This window comes from Nansenia antarctica (genome assembly GCF_963989245.1).
Source record: "Nansenia antarctica genome assembly, chromosome: 10".
NCBI classification, from domain to species: domain Eukaryota; kingdom Metazoa; phylum Chordata; class Actinopteri; order Argentiniformes; family Microstomatidae; genus Nansenia; species Nansenia antarctica.
This window is the reverse complement of record NC_137680.1, coordinates 23,605,031-23,617,530: the sequence shown is the minus strand read 5'-3', so window position 1 is coordinate 23,617,530 and position 12,500 is coordinate 23,605,031.

The following is a 12,500-nucleotide window of genomic DNA, read 5'->3' as shown; positions in this document are numbered from 1 at the left end:
GAGACAGAGAGAGAGAGAGAGAGACAGAGAGAGAGAGACAGAGAGAGAGAGAGGGAGAGAGAAAGAGGGAGGGAGAGACAGAGAGAGAGAAAGAGAGAGAGACAGAGAGAGAGAGACAGAGAAAGAGACCGAGAGAGAGAGAGACAGAGAGAGAGAGAGAGTCAAAAAGGACATCAGGGACACATACTTCCCACTGATCACCAACATCCAGGGAGACTTTGAGGACTTGACCAATGTCGAAAGGCTACCATATCTGCTGGGTGAGGTATAGCAATGTGCAAACACAGCAGCAAGATTTGTTAGCTGCTGTGATAGAAAAAGGCAATCAAATGGGCTAAAACCACCATAAGAATTGAAATAAGTTTTATTTCTTTTCTTTATTCTAGTATATGTAATCTATTTGTAATCTATTTATTTGTAATCTATTTATTTATTCTAGTATGTACATGTATGTACATTACATTATTTTTGTTTTTGATCTTCACACTTCACATGCTTTGGCAATGTAAATGTATGTTTCCCATGCCAATAAAGCCCTTTGAAATTGAATTGAGAGAGAGATGAATGAATGAATGAATGAATGAATGAATGAATGAATGAATGAGTGGACTTTATTGTCATTGCTACAGTACAGGTACCAAACAACGACATTTAGGAGGGGTGGCTCCCCTGGTGTTAGGAAAGGAAAAAAAATAAAAAACTTTTAGAAAAAAAATCACAAGAAGGGAAGGAGCTGGTTTACATAAATAAAGGCTATGTACACTGAGAGAGACAGAGAGAGACAGAGAGAGAGACAGAGAGAGAGAGACAGAGAGAGAGAGACAGAGAGAGAGACAGAGAGAGAGACAGAGAGAGAGAGAGACAGAGAGAGAGAGAGACAGAGAGAGAGAGAGACAGAGAGAGACAGAGAGAGAGACAGAGAGAGAGAGAGAGAGAGAGAGAGAGACAGAGAGAGAGAGAACGCTCTCAGAGCGTTCACAATCAGCCCATTAACACCCCTGTCAGACCACAGCAAAACCACAGTCTACCTGAACAGTTCAACACCCAATCATGAAGTAGTAAAACCTACCAAACTACTCACTATTAAAAAATACTACAAATGGAAGGAAGGTAGTGTTGAAACATATCAAAACGCTATTAGACAACAAGTTCAATCACTATTAGACCAGTTCCTGAAAAAAACCTTTCAATACAACAGTGAAGGTGTAAACAAGGCAGTAGAAAACCTTAATAATATATTTGACCTTTCAGCCTCCTTATCTGACCTAAAGGCCTCAAATAGAAACCCCCCCAGAAATAACAACAATGACAAATGGTTCGACAACGAACAATGTCAAAACCTCAGAAAGGAACTAAGGAACCTATCAAACCAGAAACATAGAGACCCAGACAACCAGAGCACACGTCTTCACTATGGTGAAACATTAAAACTGTATAAAAATAAATTAATGAAAAAAAGGGACCATCATGTTAGAAACCAGCTACACTCTATAGAGGAATCCATAAAAACAAACAAATTCTGGGAAAAATGGAACACTCTAAATAAACAAAAACATGAGGATCTACCCATCCAAAATGGAGATATATGGGTAAATCACTTCTCCAATCTCTTTGGTCCAATAGAGAAAAATAAACAGCAAAGACACATACAAGATAAACTACAAAGTTTAGAGTCAGCCATAAAAGACTACCAGAACCCGCTAGACTCTCCAATTATACTAAAGGAAGTACAGGACAAAATAAATTCACTCGAAACCAAGAAGGCCTGTGGTGTCGATGGCATCCTAAATGAAATGCTAAAATTCACAGACGTCAAATTCCAATTGGCTATATTAAAACTCTTCAACATTGTCCTTAGCTCTGGGATCTTCCCCAATATTTGGAACCAAGGATTGATTGATTGATTGAAAACTTTATTAGAAGATTTGCAGAAGTAGGTACATGAAAGTACATATTACATACAAGGTCAACTAACAGGATAAAAACCCAAGAAAGCCACTGGCTTATTTAAATTGGGGTCCTTGATTCTCAATTCATCGTTACATGTAAGACAGACAAAAAAACTAGTACTATCTACAAGATAATACAGACAAATAACTAGTACTATCTACAAGATAAACATACATCCATCATGGGAAGAACAATACAACAAAACATAAGGTATGTACAGCGGGTAGGACAGGTGGGGACATACACCACAGGTGGGGGCGGGGGACAAAACACAAAGTATGTACAGTGGGTAGTTCGGGTCTTTTAATTTGATTTTTGATTTAGAGGGTCCAGTTACGGATTGCAGCCTCCTGTAAATGTTTTTTGAGAGTGGTTTTGAAGGTGGGCAGTGTTTTGCACTCCTTTAAGATTATAGGCAGGGGTGCACATAACTTTTTGGGGCCAGTGCTCAGAGGAGCACCTAGGGATGCTGCTTGGTGCTCCCCGAGCTCGCGAGTCACGACCCGTCCCACAGGATGGATGAAAAAGGGATACATGCAAAACGACATTTATTCATAAATAAAGATGAACGAACAAATGATTGTGTGCAAAACAAAAGAAACAAATACAAAATCAAATGACTGCTCTTTAAGCATGAAAGTCTGTCAGACTCCTTTAAACACAATGAAATCAACTGATCTCTTTAACACTAGGAGAGCCGCGGATCGCGACCTTATTCAATCGCGATGAGGTGTGATTCAGCACTATGATAGTTTAACATAGAGAAGAGTGTACTGACGCACAAAGATCGCTGGAGGGCGATGTCACACAAGGCCGTCTGCCAGGCTCCCACTCCTTTTCCCAGAATGCATTTCGCACCGGCAAGCAGAAAACGATTTGAATCCTCCATTTTTTTTCAAAAAAAAATGCTGTGATTTTGCCTTTACAAGTGTTACCATGTCATTTTATGAAGTTTTAATATGTTTTCAGGTGAGAAAGTACCAATATATATTCCCAAAATGTGTCCAGTTTATCAAAATAACCCGTATATCTCCTCTGACGATTTTCGTCTTCGAATTCGCTAGCATGCGTTCGTAAATTCGCCCTGGAAATCTGGTTAGCACCCATGGAATGCCTCTTGTCCAATCAAATTACCTGGTCCCTTTATGACGTTGAACCCGGTGTGCGCTCCGGCGCTCTCATAGCGAATTTACGAACGCACCCTGCGGTTTCACTTTCAAGATCTAATTTTTTTGCATTGGAAAACACTTACAGAGTGAACTGTCATAATGAAAACATGACAAAGCCATTTGACTATCTTGTTCATAAACAATGGTGTCAGGACTTTTCATTTTGATGACACTGACAACTGTTGTGCAAATGTTAATAGTGATGTGAGAAATGCACCAAAGCGACTGAGAAAACTGTATTATACACAACAGTGTTGTGTTGTGTATATGTGAGTGAGACTGTGGTCTACAGTGATATACAGAAAAAACATTATATACAATATTATACATATATTTTTGTTGTCAGGACTTGTTTAGTTATTGTCATTTCGCAGAGTCACCTCAATAAAGCAAATGAACAAATGGAACATTTGCGAACAGTTCTGTAACAAAACGCTGTTACTTTTCCTCACACATGTGTAAGTGGAAATCCTTGGCCTTTCCTGTGGTCCTCGCAAATAAACCAGAATAACTCGTTTCTAAAGTCAGTTCCATTCACTTGATATAATGGTTGAAGCATGGGGGATGGTAATCTAAATTCAAAGGATCTAAAACAATTGTGGCTTGTTTTTCCAATGAAGCCAACAAGGTCTTTGAATTTAGCCCTGCCATGACTAATCTCAAGTATATTGCAGGCAATAGACCTCCATTTATCCCTATACTTGTAGGGCAACTTAGAAACAATAAGCCTGAGGTTTGATGGGCTATCAAGCTCTTCCAGATAGTGCAAGTCTTGCATGGCATTGTTGCATCCTCTCAAATACAGTGCATAGGCCTGTAGTGACTTTCCATCTTCAGCCTTTATGCTTGGCCAGTTCAAGGCTTTATTTATATATATAATAACGTATGCATGTATGTAACGAGACTGCGGGAGTTTTCATTACTAACGAATGAAAGTTGATTATCATTATTAAAAAATAACTGTAATATATATTGCAATGTTGTCCCTTTCACACATAGTTCCAAGTAATTTCCTTGGAATCCCAAGCTGTGTTGACCAGGTATCGAGACACAACAGCAGGGGAGGGGTGGGGGAAGGGAGGGGAGGGAGGGGTTACATCACCCTCTGTAGAACATCTTCTATCTAATCTGGTTATGGTACCTGTACTATATCAATGACAAATAAAGACCATTCATTCATTCATTCATTCAAACAATGACAGTTACAGTCTCGCTCAAACTGTAGCGAGATTAGGAGACTACTAATTGAGAAAAAGAAAAGAAAATACATGAAAGAAAGGAGAGAAAGAGTACAGAATGATAAATCCGCTAATGTGTGTAATGAAAAGTGTGACAATGTTGAAAGACATGATGTCATAATCAAAATATAAAACCTGGTTGGATAAAATAAGATTCTGTTGTGATTGTGTTGACATTGTTGTGATGTCAAAAGCTGCTTGGCAGCTTTGAAAACCCGCTTGGCAGCTTTGAAACCCGCTTGGCTCGCTCATGAATTGGCAGCTATTGTTTGCTAATGGGAAACGATCAATAAGATTACCCTCCCCCGTGTATCAACCATCAAGTGATTGTAACTCACTTTAGAAACTAGTTCTTAGCCTACACGTTTCTTTGTCAAATACATGCTCTGCATGTTTCTCTAAAATGCATAAAGTTCCTATAAGCAGAGAAGTGGGGAAATTATTAGAGCAATCTGATGAAGCTTGAGTCAGCTGAGAACGAACTATGGAACAGATTAAATGCTATATATGGAGAGGAGATTGATTGAGACTGCGGGAGCTTTACTAATGAATGAAAGTTGATTATCATTATTAAAAAAGAATAGTAATAAATATTGCAATATTGTGTTATCATAGTTATGAGCTTCACACAGTCTGTTTATTTGTCGTGAACTTCACGCCGGCCCTAACATCAGCAGACACATGAACACAGTGAGGATTCAAACCAACAAAAATAATTAATACACATCATTTCATTTATAATGTGCAGTAAACAAACAAAATAATGTATACTCTCTGCAATTGGCTACTATACAATGGTGCCAAAATCAACTATCCAAATATGAATCTGCGTATATCTATGTACAACCTTGATTGAACCAAGATTCATAGACAGATTGTCCCTTTTGCATATCATCATAATAGGCATTCGTGTCATCATGTTCTTTACACATTACATAACCAAGATTTATTTTGCAATCACAACAATGTCAACACAATCACACCACACCTCTGCCATATCATACATCGGTCCCACATGTATTTATTTACCATCATATTTTTCAATATAAAACGGTATGATATGGCAGATATATATGGTAGCCTACATTGCAGTCGTCCCGCAGTTCTAGTAGATCGCCGACATCATGTTATTTGATGTACATTTCACGGCAAGATAATTCCGATTTGTGGCAAACACCCAACAATTGTTCGTTCACTAAACATTATAACATGAACACAGTTATAGCACCAGTTCCTAGCACCTAGTTTCCTAGCACCAGGGGAGCCCCCCCTCCCAAATTTCGTTGTTTGGTACCTGTACTATATCAATGACAAATAAAGACCATTCATTCATTCATTCATTCAAACAATGACAGTTACAGTCTCGCTCAAACTGTAGCGAGATTAGGAGACTACTAATTGAGAAAAAGAAAAGAAAATACATGAAAGAAAGGAGAGAAAGAGTACAGAATGATAAATCCGCTAATGTGTGTAATGAAAAGTGTGACAATGTTGAAAGACATGATGTCATAATCAAAATATAAAACCTGGTTGGATAAAATAAGATTCTGTTGTGATTGTGTTGACATTGTTGTGATGTCAAAAGCTGCTTGGCAGCTTTGAAAACCCGCTTGGCAGCTTTGAAACCCGCTTGGCTCGCTCATGAATTGGCAGCTATTGTTTGCTAATGGCAAACGATCAATAAGATTACCCTCCCCCGTGTATCAACCATCAAGTGATTGTAACTCACTTTAGAAACTAGTTCTTAGCCTACACGTTTCTTTGTCAAATACATGCTCTGCATGTTTCTCTAAAATGCATAAAGTTCCTATAAGCAGAGAAGTGGGGAAATTATTAGAGCAATCTGATGAAGCTTGAGTCAGCTGAGAACGAACTATGGAACAGATTAAATGCTATATATGGAGAGGAGATTGATTGAGACTGCGGGAGCTTTACTAATGAATGAAAGTTGATTATCATTATTAAAAAAGAATAGTAATAAATATTGCAATATTGTGTTATCATAGTTATGAGCTTCACACAGTCTGTTTATTTGTCGTGAACTTCACGCCGGCCCTAACATCAGCAGACATGAACACAGTGAGGATTCAAACCAACAAAAATAATTAATACACATCATTTCATTTATAATGTGCAGTAAACAAACAAAATAATGTATACTCTCTGCAATTGGCTACTATACAATGGTGCCAAAATCAACTATCCAAATATGAATCTGCGTATATCTATGTACAACCTTGATTGAACCAAGATTCATAGACAGATTGTCCCTTTTGCATATCATCATAATAGGCATTCGTGTCATCATGTTCTTTACACATTACATAACCAAGATTTATTTTGCAATCACAACAATGTCAACACAATCACAACAGAATCTTATTTAATCCAATCAGGTTGTATATAATCTATATATATAATCTATATATTGGTTTCAATATACCTCCATAGCAGTCTACAGTCTAATTTAGCTATATATATAATTACATTATGAGAACATCAGTATTTTTACGCCTTTGGTTGTATTGTCTGAACGAACATTGATTGGGAGACATACTGTACAGTTTATCATTTTCATAACTGTCTGCACATATACATATCTTATTTTGATTGTTATTGTAGCCTATATATAAACACAAATATCAGTCTTATGCACTGTGTCTCATTCAGCACTGAAGCCTGAATTTGAGCACAGTGTGTGCCCCCTTGCTACCTCTGCTGATATAAAAGAGAATTGCAGGCTTGGAGAAAAAGATGGCAGCCACAAATACACAGACACACACAGAAATACTGCTAAAACGCTTTATACTAACTCGATTTTGAAAATGTAAAAATGCTGGGTGGTAGAACGCACATATCTAGGAAAAGTCATGAAAGGAGGGTCCTGAAATGTGATCGAGTGCAAAGCTAGAATTTTTTTTGTACTCACTGGTGCTGTTTAACACCTCACGGCTGTTCTAGTGTTAAGCACTGCTCTGTTCTGTAAACACTGAAATCAACTTTTCAACAAAAAGTTACAGCCTAAGCATTTATTTATACTACAAGCTTAATCGTCATCATCACTGCTCTCTTGACTGCTGTAAATTATCACTGTCCTCAATTTCAACCATGGTAGAGGATGTTTTTTTTGTGATCAAATTTTTTTATTTTTTTTGGGTGCGCAAAAGCGCCCTCATGCGGCTGATCTGCCGCGCAGCATGCATTTTGGCGATGCATGCGCACTGGCGCACCAGTTATGTGCACCCCTGATTATAGGAAGGGCGTTCCACATTTTTACTGCATAGTTTGCAAACGAGTTTAACCCCTTGTTTGTGGTGCAACGCGGTTGAACGTGGTTCGTGGAGCTTCCTCTGGTATTGTATGTGTGGACGTTGTTCACTTTTTGGAAGTATGTTGACAGGTACTTGGGTGTCTTTGTGGTGTAGCGTATCTTGAAGACCAGGCCCAGTGCAAGCTGCTGCACTCTGTCAACTACTCGTAGCCAATCAAGGCTCAAAAAATGAGCAGCGGTTAGATGTGTCCTAGGGTTGAGGCCTAGCAGAAGCCTAACCAGTTTATTTTGGGCTGTCTGGAGTCTTGTTTTTTGGGCCTTTGTGGTTCTATAGTACCATGATGTTACGGCATAGTCGAAGTGACATTGAATGAGAGCTCCTGATAGGGTCCTCAGTGTGTTTTTACTGACAAGTGAGGATATCCTGTACAAGAATCTAGTTCTATGGTTACCTTTTTTGATTACCTTTGCTGCCATTTTATCTCCGGAAAGATTTGCCTCTAAGATGGAGCCCAGGTATGTAATATCCTCTTTTCTTGTGATAGTAATGTTACCCACTTTTATTTTGAAATTTACAGCCTTTCTGAGTTTAGATGGGGATCCGTATAGGATGGTTTCAGTTTTACCTAGGTGTATTGATAGTTTATTGTCAGCTAGCCAGATGCAGATTCTACTCAGTTCAGTGCTTAGCACTTTTTCCACCTGCAATATGTCCCTGTCAGAGACCAGCAGAGCCGAGTCATCCGCGAACAGGAACAAATTGCAATCACATGCTGATGACATGTCATTCACATATATTAGGAACAGTAAAGGTCCCAATATGCTTCCTTGTGGAACGCCGCAGGTCACTGGGAGGGGGGGGGACAGTGTTCCGTTCACACTAACCACCTGTTCCCTCCCCTCTAAGTAGGATTGCATCCAGCTCACCGATGTTCTATCGAACCCAATTGCTTTCAGTTTATCTAACAATATGTGGTGATCTACTGTGTCGAAGGCCTTCTGGAGGTCCAGCATGACCATGCCGCAGTACTTGCCCGAGTCCACCTCATGGTTGATGTGGTCGTTCAAATAGAGAAGGCATGTGTCAGTGGAATGGGATGTTCTGAATCCTGATAACGCCGCTCCACAAAAGTGGAGATAAATCTGATCCAAATAACTACCGTGGGATCTGTGTCAACAGCAACCTTGGGAAAATCCTCTGTATGATCATCAACCACAGACTCCTACATTACCTCACTGTAAACAATGTCCTAAGCAAATCCCAAATTGTTTTTTTACCAAAGTATCGTACAACAGACCATATATTCACCCTCAGCACCCTAATTGACAACCAAATAAACAAAAACAAAAGCAAACTATTCGCCTGCTTCGTAGATTTCAAAAAAGCCTTTGATTCAATTTGGCACAAAGGTCTGCTATTCACACTGTTGGAAAATGGTGTTGGAGGAAAAACCTACGACATCATAAAGTCAATGTACACTAACAACAAGTGTGCTGTTGAGATTGGCAAAAACCACACAGACTTATTTTCCCAAAGCCGGGGGGTTAGACAGGGATGCAGCTTGAGTCCAACCCTCTTCAACATCTATATCAACAGTTTGGCAAAAACATTAGAGCAGTCTGCAGCACCTGGCATCCCCCTAGTAGACACAGACGTCAAATGTCTACTGTTTGCTGATGACCTGGTGCTGCTGTCCCCAACCAAAGAAGGGCTACAACAGCACCTCTACCTTCTATACCAATTCTCCCAGACCTGGGCCTTGACAGTGAATCTCACTAAGACGAAAATTATGATTTTCCAAAAAAGATCCAGCCTCCAGCACCACAAATTCAAATTCTTCCTAGATACAATTGCCCTAGAACATACAAAGAATTATACCTACCTCGGCCTAAACATCAGCACCACAGGTAGCTTCAACAAAGCTGTGAACGACCTGAGAGATAAGGCAAGGAGGGCTTTTTACGCCATCAAAAGGAACATCAAGTTAGACATCCCTATTCAAATCTGGCTCAAATTATTGGACTCCGTTATAGAACCCATTTCCCTCTATGGTTGCGAGGTCTGGGGTCCACCTGCCAACCAAGATTTTACAAAATGGGACAAACACCAAATTGAGACTCAGAGTTCTGCAAATCCATTCTTCGTATCCAACGTAAAACACCAAATAACGCATGCAGAGCAGAATTAGGACGATACCCACTAATTATACAAATTCAAAAGAGAGCGTTTAAATTGTGCAACCACCTAAAAGAAAGTCACCCTGGCACGCTCCACAACAAAGCCCTTACCCACAGAGAGACTCTAGGGAGATAACCCCTCAGCCAGCTAGTTCTGGGACTCTCACAGTCACAAGCAGAGCCACCTATTAGACTAAACCAAATTATAAGAAAACAAAAAGAAAATTACCTGACACATTGGCAAGAATCAACCAAAAACCAGAGCAAATTGCAATGCTATTTGGCCCTAAACAGACAATACACAGTGGCAGAATACCTGAGTACTGTGACAGACCCAAAGCTAAGGAAATCCTTGACTATGTACAGACTCAGTGAACACAACCTGGCCATCGAGAAAGACCGCCACAGGCAGACCTGGCTCCCCAGACCAGACAGACTGTGCACCCACTGCACACAAAACCAGGTGGAAACAGAGCTGCACTTAACTACCTGCCAGCTGTACAAGGACATCAGGGACACATACTTCCCACTGATCACCAACATCCAGGGAGACTTTGAGGACTTGACCAATGTCGAAAGGCTACCATATCTGCTGGGTGAGGTACAGCAATATGCAAACACAGCAGCAAGATTTGTTAGCTGCTGTGATAGAAAAAGGCAATCAAATGGGCTAAAACCACCATAAGAATTGAAATAAGTTTTATTTCATTTATTTATTCTAGTATGTAATCTATTTGTAATCTATTTATTTGTAATCTAGTATGTAATCTATTTATTTATTCTAGTATGTACATTACATTCTTTTTGTTTTTGTTTTTTATCTTCACACTTCACATGCTTTGGCAATGTAAATGTATGTTTCCCATGCCAATAAAGCCCTTTGAAATTGAAAATTGAGAGAGAGACAGAGAGAGAGAGAGACAGAGAGAGAGACAGAGAGAGAGAGAGACAGAGAGACAGAGAGAGATAGAGAGAGAGAAACAGAGAGAGAGAGACAGAGAGAGAGAGAGACAGAGAGAGAGAGAGACAGAGAGAGACAGAGAGAGAGAGAGAGAGACAGATAGAGAGAGAGAGAGAGAGAGAGACAGAGAGAGAGAGAGACAGAGAGAGAGAGAGAGAGAGACAGAGAGAGACAGAGAGAGAGAGAGAGAGAGAGACAGAGAGAGAGAGACAGAGAGATTCAATCACACAAATAACCACCAGACTCCTCCAGGTTTGACTCAGGACCTTTTATTGTTGACATTGTTGTTTCTTAGGACAAACCCCTCCCCCCCTCCCCCCCGCCCTCCCTCCCCCCTATCACATAGCACCCCGCCCCCCCCCATCTCCCCCTCTGTCCACACACACACACACACACAGCACAGATAACTATTTAGAAAAAGGATTTAAAATACTATTATTTGAGTCTGGGTGGTCTGTCAGTCACTAGTCAGTCACTGATCAGCTTTCTGAATGCACCCGCTAGTCAGTTACACTGTCACTGATCAGCTTTCTGAATGCACCCGCTAGTCAGTTACACTGTCACAGATCAGCTTTCTGAATGCACCCGCTAGTCAGTTACACTGTCACAGATCAGCTTTCTGAATGCACCCGCTAGTCAGTTACACTGTCACAGATCAGCTTTCTGAATGCACCCGCTAGTCAGTTTGACAGGAACTAGTGGTGATTTGACTGTACTGCATGTGTGTACTCTGGGCAAAACAGATTGTAGTATTATTATTATTCACATGTTTGTTCACAACAGAAATATACATCTAGATATGTACACACACTGTCTCTCTCTCTCCGCGTCTAGACAGGTGTACACTCTCTCTCTCTCTCCGCGTCTAAAGAGGTGTACACTCTCTCTCTCTCTCTGCGTCTAAAGAGGTGTACACTCTCTCTCTCTCTCCGCCGTCTAAAGAGGTGTGCACTCTCTCTCTCTCTCCGCGTCTAAAGAGGTGTACACAGGTTGTTGTTGTTACTCCTAAGGTGGAGCCATCCTCAGCTCTGGGTCATCCCCCCCCCCCCCTCCACAGTTAGCATGTAGCATGTTAGCCCTGCCAGGAGGTCAGGCCTGTGGTAGCGGTAGTTAGCATGTAGCATGTTAGCGTGTTGGTCCGTGTTCCTGTCGTTCCTCACAGGAAGTAAGAGACGAAACGTGGGGGAGCGAGAGGACGGGATTGGTCAGGTCCAGACGCGGTCGCATAACACTCCCCTCGGTTCGGTTGCCATAGAAACACCCAGCGCAACAGGGCTTCAGTCCAGAGGCGCATTGACTCCCGCAAAGAAAGTACCAAAAAAAGGGAGGAGGAGGAGGAGGAGGAGGAGGGGGAGGAGGAAGGGGAGGAGGAGGAGGAGGAGGGGGAGGAGGAGGAGGAGGAGGGGGAGGAGGAGGGGGAGGAGGAGGAGGGGAGGAGGAGGGGGAGGAGGAGGAGGGGGAGGAGGAAGGGGAGGAGGAGGAGGAGGAGGGGGAGGAGGAGGAGGAGGGGGAGGAGGAGGGGGAGGAGGAGGAGGGGAGGAGGAGGGGGAGGAGGAGGAGGGGGAGGAGGAGGAGGGGGAGGAGGAAGGGGAGGAGGAGGGGGAGGAGGAGGAGGAGGGGGAGGAGGAGGAGGGGGAGGAGGAGGGGGAGGAGGAGGAGGGGGAGGAGGGGGAGGAGGAGGGGGAGGAGGAGGAGGAGGAGGAGGGGGAGGAGGAGGGGGAGGAGGAGGAGGA